Below are 23159 nucleotides of genomic sequence, written 5' to 3' on the forward strand. Positions count from 1 at the left end.
CCACAACTAGTCTTTTACTTGTGCGCCTTCTCCACTAGGTAAAGTATTCTTTAAATACAGGAGCCATGTCTTATGTTTCCCAGGATTCCAATTTCCTAGAAAACTCCCTAGTCCACAGTAGATGTTCAATTATGTGTAATTCGATAAGTCCTTTAACGAAATCATGGGACTTTCACCTTGGCCAGGATTGCAAGGGCAGTGGAAGCCACACACAAAAAAGGCCTACTTGAATTATCCAACCAGAGTCCATTAAGACCACCTAGTTATAACCTATGAGGGCTTCGGAGAGACTTTCAATTTCTACATTGAAGTGAGAAATTAGTAAAATGCAATAAAACGCAACAGTAACTTACTTGCAGTTGGTTTCTAGAGCAGAGATGTGAGCTAGGAATGACTTGTTCTTTTGGACTCATAACTATTTCTGGATTTCTTTGTGGCAAGGGACATTAGTTTCACCTCATGTGATGTGGGGCAGTGATGGGCCTAATGATCAAAGTGCCAGTGATGCTTTGTGCTCAGAGGCCTCTGACTATCATTCTTTCCGGTCAATGTTCCCAGATAGCACAGCCCAGTGCAATTTCAGAACAATTCGGTCTTCTGAGCTTTTAGCTCTAACCTTTTAGCACATGCCTGAACTTGAAGGTGGCTGTTAGTTGCTCCAAGTAACTGAGCAACTTCATTCCTAACCAAGCACATACTCCACCCTTTTGGATCAGATAGACCTGGGTTTAAATTGCAGTTTTACCGTTTACCATGTTTGAGTTTAGACAATATGCAGGGGTTATTTAAGCCTTAGTTTTCTTGTCTCTAAAATAGAATAAACAAAAATATTTCCCATATAGGGTCACTATGAAAATTAAATGACACAATTTGTATCAAGCATTCCTGTGCAAGGTCACATGTCTTCTAAGGCTGGGCCCAGGAAGCAAGTTCAGTTCTTTTGATCCCAGAGCCTGAACTCACAGGCCTTAGTCCCAGAACACATGTTCAACTTGCTTAGATGGATAAATGTAGGCTATCCTCATTGCTTTTCGTGGTAAACCACCTTTCTATCCTGCTCCAATGGACTCTGCCTTCTGGCACCACCACACCACATCAGTGTCTCTCTAGGTGGTGAATGATGATAGTTGACTATGCTGACAGTTCATATGTCATCAACTATTCTATTAATTTGCAGTGTTCAAATTGTTTGAGTTTCTGTCTTGTTTGCCTAATGTGCTGAGCAGTTTGAGTTGACTGGATGACTATGCTCCACAAATTCATTTAGATTTAGCTCTCAAGCTGATGGGGCATTCTTTCATCACTTGGGGCTTTCACTTGGGGTGATCTTCATTCAGTTAGCCAAAAGAAAAGAGCATGGAAAAGTGTCAGGGTGGTTCTATGGACATGACACCATAGTGGCACATAGCACTTCCACTCACGTTCCATTGTTAGAACATATACAATGTGAACATATAATTGTGAGGCCAGGTAGGGGAGGAAAATGTGGACTTTCTTGAACATCTAGAAACTCTTTGCATTATTTATAGGAAAAAATAAAAATTATTATTAACTTTAATTTTTCTAATATCAGTTCTCAGTGTACCTTAATAGCCCCTTTGGAACCACCTCTGTACTTTCCCACCATGTTGTTTTTATCAGACTGTTTATTCTATTTTAAATGATCCAAATCACTTTCTTTCATCTAAAACCCTTTAAAGGAAAAGCACAATGCCAACTCTTTCACTGTTTTCTTTCATGCTTTCTTTCAGAAGGTGGGGGACAAAGGTGAACAGCTAACTCTTTCTACCTTAGGTCTCCTAAGATCAAATTATAGCAAGTTAGGATAGGAAGAGACCCTAATAATGCTTAGCTCAAAGTTTTGTTTGTTTGTTTATACTTTTGTTGTTGTTCTTTTAATTTTGCATGGAAGGAGAAGGTAAGACCCAGAGAGTTAAAAGAGTTACCCAGGACTGAACCATGACGGGAGACCAAGTCCATTGAATTCCATTTGTAGTCTCTTCCTGACACCTCATGCTGTTACCTCTTGCTGTAGGGCCAGCCCTATATGGGCAATTTTACTTATTAATGTTTCCAGAATTTCTCTAATTCACCTAAAGTGGGTATTAAAGCAATAAAGTTTTGGAGTTTGTAAAAGATACTGCCAGTAAAGTCTTCCTTGTATGAACTGACTGATTGAAAGTTTTTTTTTTTCCTATGTCTGCTTCACAATTCCATACATTGTGAAAATCACTTAGTTTTTCCTGGTGATTTCTCAAATTTCAGTGAGAATATATATACACACACATACATATATATATATATATAATCTTAATTCTTGGCAATTGAGTTTAGTGATAATTGTTTTTGCACATTAGTCATAATCACTTTTTAAGCAGCAAAGCCTATTACTGTTACAGAGTAAGTTTCAGATGCCCTGCAGATTTGAGTAATTTGGGGTAATGCAGCTGTGTGTGGTAAAAAGATTTTACAATGCCTATAAAATGTTGCCTCATGACATGTTCAGCAGTGAATCTGAGGCACCATATAGCAATTTCAGTGCTTTTCATTAAATACCAGATACCATTTACATTTTGCAGTTTTTAAACAAGAGCCATCCTCTGAGATTAGGAGAATCTGCAAGTTGCAAGGCATTTGGGAGTCCTGAATACATGGAAGGGTCTTACAGATATTTTTCTAGCAACAAACACAAAAACAACAACAAAACCAAAAACATTCCACATGAGAGAATTGTATTTTGTCTACATTGTCCTCAGCTGCATTGAAGGTTATTAGCACTTCTTTTTCCTTTTCTCATCTCCCCAATGATGATCAGAAGATCTGACTTGCAGCAAGTAGTTTGCCTGAATATACAGTTTCCCATGAAAACAGAACAATGAGAGAATGTACAAACCACAGTGAATTGTATATTATTTCCTTTAAGTGTTTGGAATCACCTATCTTGGCTTCAACTACCTTTGTTGTTACTGCAAGTTAACAGATATAATTATTAAGTCAATTATTTATTCATTCAAATAATTTACACATATTTATTTAGTCACAATATGTGCCAGGCAAATGGTTACAAGCCCAAGATAAACAATGGCTATAAAAAATAAGATCAATTTTTAAAATATTGTTTTTGTCCTCAGAAAAGATCAAAGAGTGGTAGCTATAAATCAGAAGCTCTGGCTTCTAACTTAAAGTCAAGACCCAACTGACGATTTTTACTTGGATGTTCTAACATTGACTTAAACTCAGTCCGTTCAAATCAAAGTTCATTATTTTTGCTGAAATCATCTTTTATCTTTTACTAAAGAAAATTATTGTATTCTATAACAGCAAAGCACCATGTGTTTGCTTTTTATTAGTGTTATTAATACTAGGACATTAATATTTAATGCTAGCATATTAATAATTATATAAGACACACAGAAAATAATACGTTGTTTTCTTTTTTAAAGTATTTTCCTCCTTTCCTTTCTTTTCAATTATTTATTCATTTCAGTAGGTTTTTGGAGGAACAGGTGGTGTTTGGTTATATGAGTAAGTTCTTTAGTGGTGATTTCTGAGATTTTGGTGCACCCATCACCCAAGCAGTGTCCACTGTACCAAGTGTGTACCCAGTGTTTATCTCTCATCCCCCTCCCACCCTTTTCCCTGAGTCCCCAAAGGTCATTGTATCATTCTTATGCCTTTGCATCCTCATTGTTTAGCTCCCACTTATGAGGGAGAACATACTATGTTTGGTTTTCCATTCCTGAGTTACTTCATTTAGAATAGTGGTTTCCAATTCCATCCAGGATGCTGCAAATGCCATTATTGTTTCCCTTTTTATGGCTGAGTAATATTCCATAGTGTGTATATACAGTTTATTTATCCACTTGTTGGTTGATGGGCATTTGAACTGATTCCATATTTTTGCAATTGCAAATAGTGCTGCTATAAACATGCGTGTACAAGTATCTTTTGCGTATAATGACTTATCTTCCTCTGGGAAGAAACACAGGAGTGGGATTGCTAGATCAAATGGTAGATCTACTTTTAGTCCTTTAAGGAATCTCCACACTGTTTTCCGCAGTGGTTGTACTAATTTACATTCCCACCAACAGTGTAGAAGTGTCAAAAAATAACAGATGTTGGCATGGATGTGGTGAAAAGAAAATGAAATTTTGGATTCATCAGTTTTCCAGTTCCCAAGTTCTGTCAAATAGCATGGCCTAAGCACATCCTTTCTGGCACAGTGTATTCGCCTCTTGATGTCTGCTGCCTCCAGTCTGCCTCCTTTACTAATACATTCATTATTCTTTACCATGTAGTCTGTTTCTCAAGCTTTGTGATATCATCATAACTAGGTCACAGAGTCTTAGATTTCAGTTCATGTATCTTTAGCCTCTTCTCTTAGCTGTGATAAGACTAATATAAGTTAGGAACTGAAAAATGAGTTCAAGTTCAGGCCCTGATTCTAACCAACTGTGTAAACCAGTGAAAGTGGAACAGCTTTTGAACCTCAGAATACTCTTCTGTAAAATGAGGAGAATAATTCAAAACTCAAGAAGTTGTACTGAAAATTAAAAAGAAAAGAGTATATTTGAAAGTCATTTATGAATGTCGACCTCACACAAATGTAAAGCTTACTATTATGCCCCATAGTTTCTAGCTCAGCACAATAAACATTAGTAGATTAATTGATTGGTTAATTTTAAGGGAATCTCCCAAACATACTAAGGCCCTGGAAGTGTACTAGCAAATATTTGCTTTTATGTTGAAGGATAAACCTTTGAAACTGGTCCTATTGCTCTCTGACCAATTTATTCTCTGAACAGAAATAATGTCATACGATCATTCTTAATCCTGATGCAGATATCTCTGTGTGTTTTCTAGAGTTTTGCATTGTATGTCATACTTATAATACCAGGATTTTGTCTTGAAGCTCAGTTAGGTTTCAGGATATTTTAGAAAGAGAATTGAACTTTATTACTTTTCTCATCGATTTAACTAAAATTTATTGAAGATACATGTAGGATGTGCAGATATATATTATCTGTGCCAAGTAGCAATAAATTCTAGAAATACACAGACAATTTGAATGCATGAATTCTATCCTCCAGGAGCATCTAGTCTGGTGAGGGAGTTATATATGACCTCCTTGAAATCCGGAGACCTACTCATATTATTTGCTGCATTTCCATGTGCATATCACTTTACCTCTCTGAATCTAAATTTCCTTAATTGTTAAATGTGATTACTTCATGGAACTATATTGAAAATTAAGTATGCTAGTATATTACTGACAGAAACACAGAGAGATAATAAATGCTCAATTATTTTCCTTCCTTCATAATTTCATGTAAATTAGGCCTTAACTAAACATACAGGTGAATATTCCAGTTTGGAGAAAGAGTCTGACCAGCAGTCACAGACACCATCCTAACCAAGATAGTTTTATGATCAGGTCCCCAGTAATATAATGCTTAGTATTTTATTGACTGAATAGCATGTGGCAGGAGCTTTCTATACATTATCTTAAGTCTTTATGACAACTCCAACATGTAGAAAGTATCCGCATTTTCTCAGGTGACAAATTAGGGTTGAGGCATAGGTATGAAGGGAGGGGGCTGTGGAGACCGACTGCTTTAACAGGAATACCAGAACTACCTATCTATACTTGCTATGGGACTGACCTTGGACAAGTTTTGAATTTTCAAAACTTGAACATAGTCACTTCAGTAGAATGACAGAGCCTTACATAAGAGGGATGATGAGATTAATATGGCATATGGGAGGCAAGACTATCTGGCAGCTTCTACTCAGACAGATAGAGCAGCATGTGGAGACTCACACCTTGAACTTTTGTTCCAAGAACTACTACAGAAACGTACCAGGAAAGTGGAAAGAATCCACAGATCCTTTGAAGGAACTGGATCACCACCACTGCAGGCTCCCTGACATGCCAAAAAAACTGTGAGTCTGCTTAGTTTCTCAATGGAGAGGCGTGTGGTCTGGGACAGGTTCTCAGCCCTGGTCACCAGTTGCCTGGAAATATACTTGATGTTGTTATGGGAGCACAGCGGGAGTGAGACTGGCCTTCAGGACTGTGAGGTGCGTGGGAGCAGGGTGAGGCCCATGACTGCCACCTTTCATTGGAGACCTGTATGATACAGCAGAGGCAGCCATAATACCCCTAGGAATATAACTCCTTTGGACTGGGAACCACACTCCTATGCCCCATAGCAGCCACAGCAAGCCCTGCCCAAAAAGAGACTGAACTCAGACATGGCTATCCCCGCTCTAACCTGGTGATCTTTCTCTACCAGCCCTGGTAGTCAAAGACAAAAGTCTTAATCTTTTGGGAACTTCATGGCCCTGCCCACCACCTGAGAAACCTGAATACTTAACCAGGTATCCCTAGAGTGGCAAAGATTATACACCACTTAAAAGACACAGAAAGGCAAAATGAATAAAAAATCACCAACCAAGTTTCTGCTGTCTTCAAGAGACTCACCTAACACATAAGAATTCATATAAACTTAAGGTAAAAGGGTGGAAAAAGATATTCCATGCAAATAGACACCAAAAGCAAGCAGGATTAACTATTCTTATATCAGACAAAACAAACTTTAAAGCAACAGCAATTAAGAAAGACAAAGAGAGACATTACATAATAATAAAAAGACTAGTCTAACAGGAAAATATAATATCACAATTCTAAATATAAATGCACCTAACACTGGAGCTCTTAAATTTATAAAAAAAATTACTACTAGACCTAGGAAATGAGATAGATGGCAACACAATAATAGTGAGGGACTTTAATACTCCACTGACATTACTAGACAGGTCATCAAGACAGAAAGTTAACAAAGAAACAATGGACTTAAACTGTACCCTACAACAAATGGACTTAGATATTTATAGAACATTCTACCCAACAACTGCAGAATATACATTCTGTTATCAGCCCATGGAACATTGTTGAAGATAGGCCATATGATAGGCCACAAAACAAATCTCAGTAAATTTAAGAAAATCAAAATTATATCAAATACTCTCTCAGAACACAGTAAAATACAATTATAAATCAACTCCAAAAGCAACCTTCAAAACCATGCAAATACATAGAAATTAAATAACTTGCTCCTTGAATGATTGTTGGGTCAACGATGAAATCAAGATGGAAATTTAAAAATTCTTTAAACTAAATGATAATAATGATACAACCTATCAAAACCTCTGGGATACAGCAAAAGTAATGCTAAGAGGAAAGTTCATAGACTTAAATGCCTACATCAAGAAGTCTGAAAGAGCACAAATAAACAATCTAAGGTCACACCTCACAGAATAACAATCCAAACTTAACCCAGCAGAAGAAAAACAGGATGAAGATCAGAGCAGAACTAAATGAAATTGAAACAAAAAAAAATACAAAAGATAAATGAAACAAAAAGGTGGTTCTTTGTAAAGATAAATAAAATTGATAGACCATTAGCAAGATTAACCAAGAAAAGAAGAGAGAAGATCCAAATAAGCTCAATTAGAAATGAAACAGGAGATATTATATGAACAGCTTTATGTGCATAAGCTAGAAAACCTAGAGGAGATGAATAAATTCCTGGAAATATACAACCCTCCTAAATTAAACCAGGAAGATACAGAAACTCTGAACAGACCAATAACAAACAACGAGATTGAAAATTACCACCAACAACAACAAAAAGTCCAGGACCAGACGGATTCACAGCTGAATTCTATCAGACATTCAATGAATTGGTACTAATCCTATTGACACTATTTCGAAAGAAAGAAAAAGGAGGAATCCTCCCTAAATTATTCTTTGAAGCCATTATCACTCTAATACCAAAACTAGGGAAGGACATAACAAAAAGAGAAAACTACAGACCAATCTCCCTGATGAACATAGATGCAAAAATCTTGAACAAAATACTAGGGAACTGAATCCAACAGCATATCAAAAAGATAATCCACCATGATCAAGTGGATTTCATACCAAGGATGTCAGGATGGTTTAAGATACATTTACATTAACAGATATTTACAGAACATTCTACCCAACAACTGCAGAATATACATTCTATTCATCAGCACATGGAACGTTCTCCAAAATAGACCATGTGATAGGCTACAAAAAAGATCTCAGTAAATTAAGAAAATTGAAATTATATCAAATACTCTCTCAGACCACAGTAAAATAGAATTAGAAATCAACTCCAAAAGGAAATCAATTTATAAGTCAATAAATGCAATACACCACATACAAAGAATTAAAATAAAAAATCATATGATATCTCAATAGATGCAGAAAAAGCATTTGACGAAATCCAGCATCCCTTTGTGATTAAAACCCTAGGCAAAATCAGTACATAAGGGACATACCTTAAGGTAATAACAGCCATCTATGACATGCACACAGCCAACATTATTCAACAGACAAGGATGCACACTTTCACTACTTCTATTCAACATAGTACTGGGAGTTCTAGTCAGAGCAATCAGACAAGGGGAAGAAAGAAATAAAGGACATCCAAATCAGTAAAGAGAAAATCAAACTGTTGCTTTTTGCTGATGCTATGATCGTATACCTAGAAAAACTTAGACTCACCCAAAAAACTCCTAGAACTGATAAATGAATTCGGCAAAGTTTTGGAATACAAAATTAATGTACAGAAATCGGTAGCTCTGATATACTCCAACAGTAACCAAACTGAGAATCAATTCAAGAACTCAACAATAGCTTTCACAACAGCTGAAAAAAAAATAAAAACACGTAGGAATACACCTAATCAAGGATGTGAAAGACCTCTACAAGGAAAACTATAAAACACTGTTGAGAGAAACTATAGACCACACAAATAGAAACATATATCGTGCTTATGGATAGGTAGAATCAATATTGTGAAAATGACCATGCTGCCAAAAGCAATCTACAAATTCTATGCAATTCTCACCTAACTACCACTAGCATTCTTCACAGACTAGAAAAAACAATCCTAAAAATTCATATGGACCATAAAAGAGCCCACATATCCAAAGCAAGTCTAAGCAAAAAGAACAAATCTGGAGCCATCACATTACCTGACTTCAAACTAAACTATAAGGCCATAGTTAGCCAAAACAGAATGGTACTGACATAACAAAAGGCATATAGACCAATGGAAAATAATAGAAAACCCAAGAAAACCCAGAAATAAAGCCAAATACTTACAGTCAACTGATCTTTGAGAAAGCAAACAGAAACGTAAGGTGAGGGAATGACACCTTATTTAACAAAGGATGCTGGGATAACTGGCAAGCCACATATAGAAGAATGAAATTGGATCCATATCTCTCCTTATTAAAAAATCAATTCAAGATGGTTAAAGGACTTAAATCTAAGACCTGAAACCATAAAGACTCTAGAAGATAACATTGGAAAAACCCTTGCAGGTGTTGACTTAGGCAAAGACTTTATGACCAAGAACCCAAAAGCAAATGCAACAAAACAAAGATAAATAGATGAGGCCTAATTGAACTAAAAAGCTTCTACATAGCAAAAAAACAATCGGGGGAGTAAACAGACAACCCAGAGTGTGGGAGAAAATCTTCACAATCTATATGTCTGACAAAGGACTAATATCCAGAATCTACAAGGAACTCAAACAAATCAGGAAGAAGAAAACAATCCTTTCAAAAAGTGGGCTAAAGACATGAATAGACAATTCTCAAAACAAGATATACAAATGGCCAAAGGCATATGGAAAAATGCTCGCTCAACATCACTAATTATAGAGGAAATATAAATCAAAACTACAATGCAACACCACCTCACTCCTGCAAGAATGACCATAACCAAAATATCAAAAAAGCAATAGATGGTGGCATGGATGTGGTGAAAAGGAACACTTTTTCACTGCTGATGGTAATGTAAACTAGTACAAACACTTTGGAAAACAGTGAGGAGATTCCTTAAAGAACTAAAAGTAGATATACCATTTGATGCACAAATAACACTACTAGGTATCTACTCAGAGGAAAAGAAGGCGTTATATAAAAAAGATACAAAAATTGCAAAAATATGACATCAGCCCAAATGCCCATCATTCAACTAGTGGATAAAGAAAATGTGATATATATACCATGGAATACTACTCAGCCATAAAAAGAAATAAAATAATGACATTTGTAGTAACCTGGATGGAATTGGGGACTATTATTCTACGTGAAGTAACTCAGGAATGAAAAACCAAACACCATATGTTCTCAGTCATGTGTGGAAGCTAAGCTCTGAGGACACAAAAGCATAAGAATGATACATTGGACTTTCCGGACTTGGGGGAAAGGGTGAGGGATGGTGAGGAATAACAGGCTGCACATAGGGTAGCGTATACACTGCTTGGGTGATGACTGCACCAAAATCTCAGAAATCACCACTAAAGAACTTATTCACGTAACCAAACACACCTGTTCCACCAAAACCAAAATAGGAAATAAAATAATTCAAAAAATTGTTTTAAAGAGGATGATGATGATTGTTATGATGATGAAGATGATGATGATGGAGGAGAAGTAGGTGTTTGCTGCAGTGTCTAGTTGGAGAAGGGCTTTTTGACAAGTGGTTGCCCTGAGATTCTCATAACACATAGGAAAGCATATAGGTGATCCATATATATTTGGCTCACTCCAAAGCTCAACTTTGTCCACAGGTACACAAAGTTATACTTTGGCCACTGCAGGACAGCTAATTATTTTTTCCTCTTGAAGCCAAGGCAATAAGCTATATTTTTCTTATTGTAAAAGTTGAGCACTCCTCATTATTGAGTAGTTCAAGCATCACCTGTCTGGCTAACATTAAAATCTAAATTCATGCATTTTTTTAAAGTTCTGAGTGTTTGTAAAAAAGAATTTCCCAACCAAAGTATTTACATTTATTGCAAGTAATTTTTATTTAATCTTTTTAACAAGTAGGCCAATCTGGTAATATAGTGATTTAGTTTTACAGATAATTAAAAGAGAAAAGCCTTCTTCTGCCTCAAAGATCTATGGAAACCAATAAAAGTCACTTTGGGGCCTGGATAATTATCTCAACCCTTTTAACTCTGCTGTTCTGGGCTCATAGTAGACGCTCAATGGAAACTTGTTGATTGATCTACCTTTGACTATGAAGACTTGACCCAATAATTCTGAAGGCCAAATGCCCTGGGCACTCAGGAAAAACATGTTTGTTTACTGCTGCTCATGTTAGAGTCATAAAACACTATAGAGAGTAAAAATTTCTATAGTCATTAGAAAAATGAAATAAGGTAACACAAAATGATGGGAAAATACATGATACTTTCTTTTGTAACAATTTATGTTGTCCTACAAGTCAATGAATCAAAAGTTATCTCTTACATCTTAACCCAAACCAAAGGTAATATTATTATAATTCTCTGATTGGTAAATTTAAGTTTTACCAATTTTTTCTCCATTGAAAAGATAGAAAGCAGTGAGTTTTCATATTTTGTCTATATGCTAGCTTCAGCAACATTGAAATTCATAATGATTCTTTATGCTTTGGTTTTTAAAGATGTAAAGAAAAGGTGATATCTCTCTTGAATTAAATTAAAGGATATGTGTAAGGATATGTACTGTCTCTGCAGAGGTCTAATGGTGCATGAAGTGATTCCCTTGGAGCATTCATTTTGGACACTGGACCTCAACTCACTCCTAAGATAGTATAAATGGATATGAAGACTTATATTCAGTTTCTGAAGAAAAATAGAAATAATCATATATTATTTTTAGTGCAATTTTAAGGCATCATTTACATACAATAAAGTACACAGATTTTAAGTGCTCAACTTGGTGAGTATTGACATTTAATATATAGCATTTCCATTAGCCTAGAAAGTTCTTAATGCCCCTTTCCACTCAATTCTTAACCATTTGGAGGCAACCATATTTTAGTTTCTATTACCACAGGTTATTTTGCCTGTTCTTGAACTTCATATAAATAGAATTGTACAGCATTACTACCTTACTTCTGGCCATAAAATTACAAAGCACTTTTAATTTTATTATTTCATTAGATTATCTTTTTAAATGTACAACTTTTATTTTAAGTTCAGGGGTACATGTGCAGTATGTGCAGGTTTGTTACACAGGTAAACATGTGCCATGGTAGTTTGCTGCACAGATCATCCCATTAACCAGGCATTAATCCCAGTGTAGATCAGCTAGTCTTCCTGATTCTCCCCCTCCTCCTCCCACCCCTTCCCTCTGACAGGGCCCAGTGTGTGTTGTTTCCCCCCATGTGTTCACGTCTTGTCATCATTTCGCTCCAACTTGTAAGTGAGAACATGTATTTGGTTTTCTGTTCCTGCATTAGTTTGCTAAGGATAATGGCCTCCAGCTCCATCCATGCCTGCAAAGGACCTGATCTCATTCCTTTTTATGACAGAATAGTATTCCATGGTGTATGTGTACCACATTTTCTTTATCTAGTCTATCACTGATGGGCATTTAGATTGACTGCATGTATTTGCTATTGTGAACAGTGCTACAGTGAACACATCCACACATGTGTCTTTATAATAGATTTATATTCCTTTGTGTCTATACCCAGCACAAAAATCCTCAACAAAATACTGGCAAACCAAATCAAGCAGCACATCAAAAAACTTACCCACCATGATCAAGTAGGCTTCATCCCCGATATGCAAGGCTGGTTCAACATATACAAATTGATAAACACAATTCATCACATACACAGAACTAAAGACCACATGATTATCTCAATAGATGCAGAAAAGACCTTTGACAAAATTCATCATCTCTTTATTTAAAAACTCTCAATAGACCATATATTAAAGGAATACACCTCAAGATAATAAGAGCCATATATGACCAGCCAACAGCCAATAGCATACTGAATGGGCAAAAGCTGGAAGCGTTCCCCTTGAAAACTGGAACAAGACAAGGTGGCCATCTCTCACCACCCCTATTCAACATAGTATTGGAAGTTCTGGCCAGGGCAATCAGGCAAGAGAAAGAAAGAAATGGTTTTCAAATAGGAAGAGAGGAAGTCGAACTATCTTCTCTGTAGATGGCATGATCCTCTATCTACAAAACCCCATCATCTCAGCCCAAAAGCTTCTTAAATTGATAAGCAACTTCAGCGAAGTCTCAGGATACATAATAAATGTGCAAAATTTGATAGCATTCCTATATACTATTCGATTCTTATGTCAACAGATTATGCTAAAGGTACCAAGATACTAAGTTTTACATATGGGGCCACTGAAACTCATTGAGTTTTCATGACTGGCTTAAAGTCATAGTAGAAGACTTCAGAGGCAGAATCAAACTTGGGTGTTCTAATTCCAGGTTCAGCACTCCTGTTGAATTCTACTGGATTCTGGAAAGATATTTGGACTCATTGTCATAACAGAATAGTGACAATAAACATAAATACCTGAGTCTGAATCTCAACTTTGCTCTTCTTTATGAATGTGATTTTTGATAAGTTATTTTGTTCATTTCAGACTCAGTTACTTCCTCTATAAAACGAGAATAGTGATATTCTCATTCCTAGAATGAGACATATTCTTGTTTATACTCTAAGTCTTTCATTTCTTCATGATTTCTGCTAAAGACCCTGTAAAGCCTCTAGTCAGTCGGCAGTTATAAAATAAATATTGACGTGATTACATACTTGGTTTAAGTCTTTTGATCATGTTTTGTTTCAATTTTTCTCTCTCTACAAAATCAGGAGCTCCATGAAAATTGAGTACATTTCTTGCTCACTTCCATTTCTCAAGTGACTAGGAAAATATCTGGCCCAGAGATGATGGTCATTATAAGTTCAATGAACCTGTAACATGTAATGAGATATAAGGGCAGGCAAAGCTCTTTTGTCTCTACCTACCTACCTAAGTTTTTCTTGCCAGATGGAAGTTGCACATCTATGGCTCTTGTAAATATGACGACACCATCCTGGGAAAAATGTATAGGTTCTAATAAGAAGGCATAAAAAATAAGATGAGATAATTTCCATGGTCATGTTAAAAGTGTTAAATTATACCAACCTACAAATAATCACATTTGTAAGTTGCATAAAATGCAAATCGTTTAGGAGCAGAGTCAACCTACCTGTTAGAGTTGGATGTCTGTAGGGCCAATGGAAGGACCACTTTGCCTACTGCTACACTTCCTCAGGTAGCCTCGTACTAATTCCCCCCGCTCTGCTTTTTGCCAGCTACCTATTGTTAACTGCAGTGCTGTGGTGGTATTAAGGGAAACAATAATGTCTGTTAATGCTGTCAACACCTTGGCAATATCTGCCTTTCTTCAATTACTTTTGTTTACAAATTACTCCTAATTTTGTTCTTAAAAGCTAGTTAAGAACAAATGCTGCTAGAATTGATGGGAAGCTAACTGCATGATTAAGTAATTACGTTTTTAAAGCTTGCCTTACACTAGGACTAATGATATGTCACCCAGTAGCAGAAACCCCAGATAATGAATGAGAAATGTTTATATGTACTTAGTTGCTTTTAAATCTCCCTTCACGCTAGAGCTGGTGCTATGCATGGGGTACTGGGATGAAGAAAAGCAGTGACAGCTCAGCCTCCCTAGCCATTGTGTGGAACTGCAAACTCCCATGAAGGCCTCTTTTCTGCTCCAGCCAATGCTTTATTTTTTGTAGGGTTGATTGTTCAGTTGGTCCACTGATGAAAATCCTACATCGTTTTGTTGAATAAAGAGCTGAATGAATTTAACTAGTAGGCGATTGTCCTTTCACTGCAGGGACCAGATTTAGAGTTGATCTTTTGCGTATATAGAATAGAATTAGAGTCAGGGCTGAAGGGTTCTGTCATCCCTCCTCCACCTGTGGACTCTTGTGTGCATGTTAGGGGAGGTGGATGTTGGGGGAGAAAGACACAAGGGATGGAAGAATGAGGAAAGGATGTCCTTCATACTGACATCTGAAGATTCGTAGATCATTCTTAGGGGTGCACGACCTCTAAACAGTAGAGAGAGGCATCAACTCCTTTTGGGGGCTGCAATCTTGGAGGTGGAGTTAGAACTCATTACCCTCTACTCATTGTAAGGGTAATATTTCCTCAACTATGAAATAAGCTTTCCAAATGCATAGCAGTTTTTTTTATTCTAGGTAAAGAAAATAGGAACATAATTTTTTATGTGTGCATATGTATAAAATTACTATGTTTAAATATATTTCATATATAATTTATGTATACATTTTATATGCATATGCATTTACATATAATCTATATTTATATTTTATTGAATATCTATTTATATATGTATATATAACAATACATGCATATGAAAAGCATAGCATGATAAATACTCAATAAGTTCCTATATGTGTAAATTTATTATAATGAATGTTTATATATTTATATTACACATTTATATGATATGTGTGAATGCATACTATACCCACATAGACACATATTTACATATTGCATATCTATACACACATTCTCAAAAGATATATACTTTAGCAATAATGTTAGAAAATGCATGAACTAATGGGTGTGCTCTAATGTGATGTTTTCATCTATTGGCTTATACAGAATGTGGAGAGTAAAACAATTCTGAGTTTAAAAGTAGGTTCATATTGGCCAGTTGCTTATCTTAAACTCTAGCAGATTTTCTTCTGATAAGATTTGGATTATAAATATCCATCACGTGAGATTGCTGTGAGGAGTAAATGGGATTTTATATGGAATTTATCAAATGGTTCTGCACGTAGTAGGTACTCAATAAATAATTTTCTTGCCTAAGTACTGTAATTTTACTCAAAAGTTGACTAATAGTGACCCCTGAGAGAAGCAACAGACAATACAATTTTCTCTACTTGTGAAATTCAAGCTAGTTATCTCTTAGTGCTGAATAATAATGGCTGTAATAAACTGAGGAGATTTCCACTTAAATAAGTGGATGATTTTAGCTGACTCTGGAAATGTAAATGTACCCTAATTAATGAATGCCTTAATCGTTCTTCCTGTTTTTTCTTTATAGACACATTGTTTCCTACCTAGGGGTGAATACATTTGGTGTACATACGTTCAGATATGAATATACATATGCATATACATTTTCAATGTACCAGCTTTAATGGAGAGGAACAAAGGAAATTCATTAATTGGAGCTACAAAAATCTCTTCAAGGACTTCCATTTGCATCAGAATAAAGTCTATCTTTCTTAGTCTGGCATTCAAGGCCTTCTGAATCTGACTTCAACTATGTTTCATGAGATATTTCATCTTCCCTGAGCAACTAGCTCTCTCTCTTCTGAATTTCCAGCAGATTCATTCTTCGTATCAATAATTTGACATTTATGGCTCTATTTAAAAGCTTTTTGATGCTTCAGTTCCCAGACCAAAGAAACTAGCTTTTGAATTTAACTGATGAACATTTTCTATTACTTAAAAATATATAATTTTTTAGCATATAATATTACAGGTTTAAGTTAGAAAAATTTAAATATATAACACACTATGAAAAAATTACCTTTGATCCTATTACAAAAAAGGTAAAACTTCTAACATCATAAAGAGATATTAGTTAAGTTCCTTAGAATATTTTTTTCATGTTAAAAAAAATAGAACCATCTCAGATTATTTATATACATATTCCATGTCAATTTTTGAAAATTTAGAATTCTGTTAGGCATATATATTTTATATCATGCATTTTCAGTAATATTTTATAGATGTTTTCACAATTTTATGAAACATTATTTGGAAACATTTTTAATAACATGTTAATAATGCTCTTATGAAAGAGTACTATAGTTAATTTATCACATCCATTGATTGTTGGTAATTTATGTTATTGTGTTCTTATTCCTCTAACCAATACTGATGGAAGAAATTGCTTTTATACCCAAACCTTCATTTTATGTCTTCTTCTACCCTCAGAACATACATTCTTTAAGTTGCATCATTATTGTCAAAAAATATAAATTTTTAAACATGTATAACTAAATCATTTTCCAAAACAATTCTGTTCACTTACACCCTTTGCCAAATAATATTGAGTATCTCTCTCACTGCCTCTCAAAATGTCACATGGCCTTACTTTTGGCACATAACTGAGTACAAATTTTCATATCTATGTTTACTACAAATATAAAATATTTTCAAAATGTAAACTTTTCCATTCTGGAAAAGAAATCTGGGATCAACCTTATTTCTTTAAAATTAGCTTTTTTTTCCCCCCTTGTCTGGTACTTGACTTTTAAGAAATTTGTTCCAGAAAATTGAAAGTTTGCATAAAATATATCTAGGTATTTGTCTCTTTTACTTCCTTCCTGTTGCTTTTCTTGAACATGTTCAGTGATTTCACTGTGCAGATTGTCATCTGGGGAGGTTAATATATCCACTGATGTTTTAAAAAATAGCCTGCAGTTCTTTTGCTAGAGAGGCAGGTTGTTCTTCCCTCTACCCATCTAATTCAGGATGAACATTCCAGGATGCTGGATATCAGTATTCACCACTTGTCACTCCCGGCCACTGCATATTTGATGTCATCGTCTCTCAGAGGGACACCACAACAGAGATCCTGATGGAGTTGAAAACAGAGAACTCATGGAGGGAGCAGACACATCTGAGCACCTGAATCACTGGGGTCAAACCTAGACTAAATAATTGATGATACAGCCCAATTTTTTTGATATAGGATAATTTGGGGATGGAGGCATTACAGAGGGGGGTGACTGAATTTGTTTAGTCTTTTTTTTTTTTTTAACCATTTCTTACTAGTTTAGCTTAGTTGCTTTGTTTTATGGGTTTTGACACGATTTGGTGACTAAGATTTCCTGATTCATCCACCCATGCTATCCTACAGTTGAGGCCAATTCTTCCATGAAATTGATAAGGTTTTCAACTAGCAGACCTTAGTTTTCAAGTCTGTTGAAACATTGCATGTTTTTCTGTTCCCCTGACTAGATGAAAATGAATCAAGCACATATTTATAATTGCACATCATGCTCTGGGTGTATTTTAAATAGAGACACTTATATGTGTGGAGAATAATATCTCAATGACAGTTATAATTCTCAACCCTAGTCATTGGTCCTCACAACCAAGAAATAATATGACCATTTTTCCTAGGATAAACAGCCTTTTTCACAATCTTCTTTTTTCTTTTTTTTTCATTATAAAGCATAAACCAGAAATTACGGCTCTTTGAGTTGTTATTTAATGGATTGGTAAAAAATAATTTTTGAGTTATAATTTTTCTCTCAATTTCTAACACATTAATACCTAATATTACTTTCATGTCCTAGTAGCAATTACTACTGGGCAAGTTACTTAATGTGGCAAGTTGCTTAAGGCAACAGTTATAGTGATATAATCTGAAGTTTCTTAACCAAACCATACCCCGTGTACATAAATTTTCTCTCCTATCCTGTTGGGTCACATAGAAAGAAGATGTAAAGATTAGTTTTCATATTCATATCCTAACATGTTCACAACCACGCAAGGGTAGATATCTACATTGTGGAATTCCATGGGGCATCTTCAAACAATGAAAATTCTTATCAAACCATCTATAATATTTCATCATCTAGCAAGGTATTAACCTACCATCTCTCATGTCTGTCTCATCTACCTATCTGTATTTATAACCTTTTCTCTGCATTATTTTTAGTCTACATTAGAGATAATGTTTCAAATGTAAATAACCCTAAGAACAGATACAGGCTAAGTTAGGCTCAGAAAATGATACCTCTTGGATCCTTTTGAGGATACAGGCTTTGATGTGGGGATTCAATCTGAAATGGGAAACAGGGGAGTAGGAGAGCAGAGGATCAGCTCGCTTTGGTTTTTGTCATAATCTCCATGCACCCTCCCAGACACATTCCCATGTCTGAGTTAGAATGCAAAAGAGTGTGGAAATTACTGCCTCTGCTAAAATGGAAATAAGGAAGTAGCTGCCTTTTCTACCACCTGTGGATCTGCATCACTGCCACATAAGAAGGGCAGCACATTTGTATTATTGAATAAATGGTTTGGGTGTACTTCTCTTCTCAACCCTTTGAGACCCAAAGTTCAGTTAGGGTTAGGGTCAAGGCTAGGGTCAAGCTATTAAAAATACTTATTTGTCTGGGGTTAACAATGAGCATTAACTTCAAATTTACAGAAGTGAAGAGGGTGAGGAAGGGGATGAAACATGTCCCCAGAACCAAGTGACTTACTGAGTTGGGTGCGCCAAGCTAATTCTTTTAACTTTGCTTAGATTCGTGTGCCAACAAAGTTTAAAAATATAGTGATGAGGTAATAAAATAAAAAGAGGCTTGAGCTCCTTGAGCAATAGAGATTCATTATGTTATTATGATTAGAAAATTATGCCCATTAAAATATGAAATAAATAGAATAAAATATGAAAAGCTATGAAGAAGAAAAGAAAATTATGCCCATTTTCCAGGACATTTATTTTTCGTTTTTAATCATCTAACACAGTGGTTCTCAACCATTGCTGCATATCATGACCACCTGGAGGAGCTCGGAAGGCATGCCAATGACTGTGTCTCATCCCAGGGCAATGAAATCAGAGCCTCCTGGGGCCATGTCATGAATGCTCAGGTGATTATAATATGAAGCCAGGGTTCAGAAGCACTGTTTTAATGGCACAGGAAGCCAGTTGTTGTGTGGCACAGATTAACTTATGGTGGCAATGGCCAGGGGTGGAGTAGTTTTGCTACTACATGATTAACTCTGCTAGCTGGCTGTGGCTCTTAGTACAAAGGATATCTTTAAACTGAAGTCAAGTAAAGTTAATGCCAGTCACTTGTCATTTCTCTGTTTTATAAGTGACATATCTGCACCCAGTGTTTTAATCCCAAACATGTCATTGTTTTCATGTCATCATTCCAGTCCATGTTGCAGAGATCACTCTTGTCAGTTTCCATTCATCTGGAAGGGTCAGGCCCACACTTACAACCTGAGGTCCTGCTTGTGCTTCTGACAAGGTCTGTTACACAGCGGCTGTCACCAGGCCCAGCACACATTGGCTTCAGTCAGCTGCCACTTCAAACCACAGTTGGTTGATTGTTAGGATTTCGACTTACCAACTATACCATCTGACACTAGAACTGAAAGTCAATGGTGAAGGAAATTACTTGAGAGAATGAGAGACACTATTGGATTTCTGGCCGTGTCTCCCAGAGGTGATGTAAAAATCTCAATTCTGCCAAATCCCCTCCAAGGCATAAAGCATACAAACATAAGGGCTGATAGGGAATCTTTAAGGCAGTCTGCAGAAATGTTCAGAAAACTTGTCTGTTTATTCTCCCAGGTAGGTAGTAAAACTGGAAGTTAGGAATGAGTCCAAGGGTTGGAAGTGAAGTTGTGACTAGAGGCGGGTACACTGGCATCCTGTTCTCCAATTTCTTTCCCTTCATCAAGAGCAGAGGAGTGGAAAGTGAGGAAGAAGGTAAGCAATGGACCATTCATTGTTTTTCTACTTAATAATTTATATTTTCACAATGCCTGTGGGTAGTGATATGGAGTGGAAATTAGGAATATAGTATTGATATGCACAGGTAATAAGAGTATGATTTAATACCTTGAAGTATTTGTGAGTAATCTCATCTTACATGAAATTACTTGGGGAATATTGGGCCTCACTTTAACAAAGGTGTCCATTGCTATCTTTCAGAGCACATCACCCTAAGTCATCTATTCTGGAAGGTTACAGAAAGGGGCCAGCAGTGATTCACTGGATTGTCCCCTACTGAATCACTCAAACATAAGTTCATCCTTTACATCAAACCCAACAGTTTAGCAATATTCTGTTATCAATGAAGTGAGTATTGATACCTGCCAATGTTTACAGAAAGCAGAGAGCCTCATTGGGAGGAACTATAACGGTTTATAATATATAAGATATTACAGAATAAACATTTTCAATTGACTTTTTCATTTCAATATTGTCAAAGCCGCTGATTCAATAGACAAATCCCAGAAAGCACATAAGAATGCCTAATATAGAGCAAAATCCTGAGAAAGGATTTTGAGTTTATGTGGATTATCTATTCATCCATCTAATTCTTGGCAGAGTTATTAGAAAAGAAAAGCCATAAATGCAATATATTAATAAATCAAAATATATTTAGAATGTAAAGTTGAAAACTTAATTTTTTATTAACTTTCATATGCGATAGCTTCTCTAAAATGACCATGAAAGTTAATAAAAATCTGTGATCTTATATGGAATATATTCTCTTCATTTATTTTTTCAGAAAAAACACACCCTGAGTGTGATGATCTCTGTAAGAATTTATTCCCTGTCACAAAGAGGTTAATCTAAGTGAGGCCTGTATTCGAAGAGCAGGTACACAACAAACACTAATTAGTTGCTAAAGAGGAAATTCAGTTTTCAAAGGCTGGATTGACGTGTTATTATTTAGTTTAATGATCACTTACATTGAAATTCCCATTTCCCTAACCCTCACTTCTCTTTCAGCGAGGCTACCCCTTGGGAGGGCACAGAGAATCTGCACATTCTCATGCACTGTGCACACAAAGATTTACTGAAATTACTACTCTTATTGAGACACATGCACAAATTCAATTTCCTTTTTCTTTAATATAACCATATTAATAAAAACTGGAAATTTGGAGGCTTATTATTTAAGCTTTATGAACACTAATGCCCAACATATGTAAAGTGTAAGCGTCTAGCACAAGAGGGTTTCTCAGCATAGAGAGAGCTGACACCTGCTGGCAATGCTTCATGTTCTCTTGGTGATCACAACCCCCTCAGCTGTCACACAATGTTCAGAGACAATTAAACAAGTGTCTACGCTGGACACAGTGGCTCACACCTGTAATCTCAACACTTTGGGAGATCAAGGCAGGCAGATCACCTGAGGTCAGGAGTTCCAGACCAGCCTGGCCAACATGGTGTAACCCCATCTCTACTAAAAATACAAAAATTAGCTGGGTGTGGTGGCGTGCACCTGCAATCCCAGCTACTCAGGAGGCCGAGGAATGAGAATCCCTTGAATCTGGGAGGTGGAGATTGCAGTGAGCCGAGATCACTCCAGCCTGGGTGACAGGGTGAGACCCTGTCTCAAATAATATTAATAATAAATAAAAATAAAATAAATAAGTGTCCAACCAAAGGCCAAGGAGCTCCATAAGTAAATATTTGAGTCTTGTCCACTATGCATATATGCCAGCCTATCTAGGGGAGAAGAGGGAGCTTGATCGAATCCAGAGTGCCACTGGGTAGTAGATAAATTAGGAGAAAAGTATTAACTCTTTTGCAATGTCTGGCAAGTGGGGCTAGACCCAGTAGCAGAGCCGGAGAGTGGGGGCATAGAAGAGATTCAGAATATGGGGAGAGACTACTTCTGACCCTCCCATATCCAACCCCTTTGCTAGGAAATATGCACCGTGCTAAGGATAAGACTATCTTGAAACAGTGCTGTGATTCAATAGAGGCCCTAGAACTTCTACTATGGTTCTCCCTTCTGAAAGAGTTAGGTACTATAAAAGGGTATTGTTTTCTTTTCGACCAAAGAAAAGGTGAGCTTTGGAGACCTGCAGGCACACAAAAGATGGCAAGAAACTCCATATAGTGACAGCCAGCAGAGAGAGTGAGAAAGAACAAATGAGAGAAAGGAACAATGCTGCTGGCAAGCAGATGATGCAGCATTAGAGTTCTAGTTTGGGCCCACCTCATTGTGTGAGCAGGAAAAGTGGGCATTTAAGCCTCAGAAATCCATAGCAAGATGGCCTACACGAAGGCCTGAAATTGAACTGCAGTGGAGCTCTGATGATATTTGAAACAGCTTTTCTTTCCCATTTCTCTACCCTTTAATACCCTAGAGATTGAGGACAAGTGATGTTGGGGTAAACGGCTATTTTACTATGTGGTTAATGGATATGTTGATCAGTACATCTGTGGACAAACCCTGAAAGTGACCTTCTCTTGGAATTTAGAGGGTGAGGTTTAGGGAACACTTTTCTTAGGTTGTTGGCATGGGAAACTTCTACAGGCCTAACAAAAACACTTGTTATGTTTGTTTAGCAGCTTATTTTTCAATGTCTTTAAAATGCATGTAAAAATTCTTTGACTAATATGCAAGAATTACATCTCCAAATTAGACTATCTAAAGTATGAACTGTTGGTACCCTGCTTTATTGGTCACTGTG

At 36.3% G+C, this 23159-nt stretch overlaps 1 long non-coding RNA gene across 1 annotated transcript in view; it reads left to right on the plus strand.

The window, feature by feature from the left end:
- LOC110743081 overlaps positions 1–21031 on the plus strand; it is a 34632-nt gene extending 13601 nt beyond the window's left edge. Inside the window, exons 2-3 of the long non-coding RNA XR_002521583.2 lie at positions 20293–20430; positions 20656–21031. This is a non-coding gene — a long non-coding RNA (uncharacterized LOC110743081). The remainder of the gene's footprint in view (positions 1–20292; positions 20431–20655) is intronic.
- The last annotated feature ends 2128 nt before the right edge of the window (positions 21032–23159 follow it).

Source organism: Papio anubis, chromosome 6 (genome assembly GCF_008728515.1).
Source record: "Papio anubis isolate 15944 chromosome 6, Panubis1.0, whole genome shotgun sequence".
Taxonomy (NCBI): domain Eukaryota; kingdom Metazoa; phylum Chordata; class Mammalia; order Primates; family Cercopithecidae; genus Papio; species Papio anubis.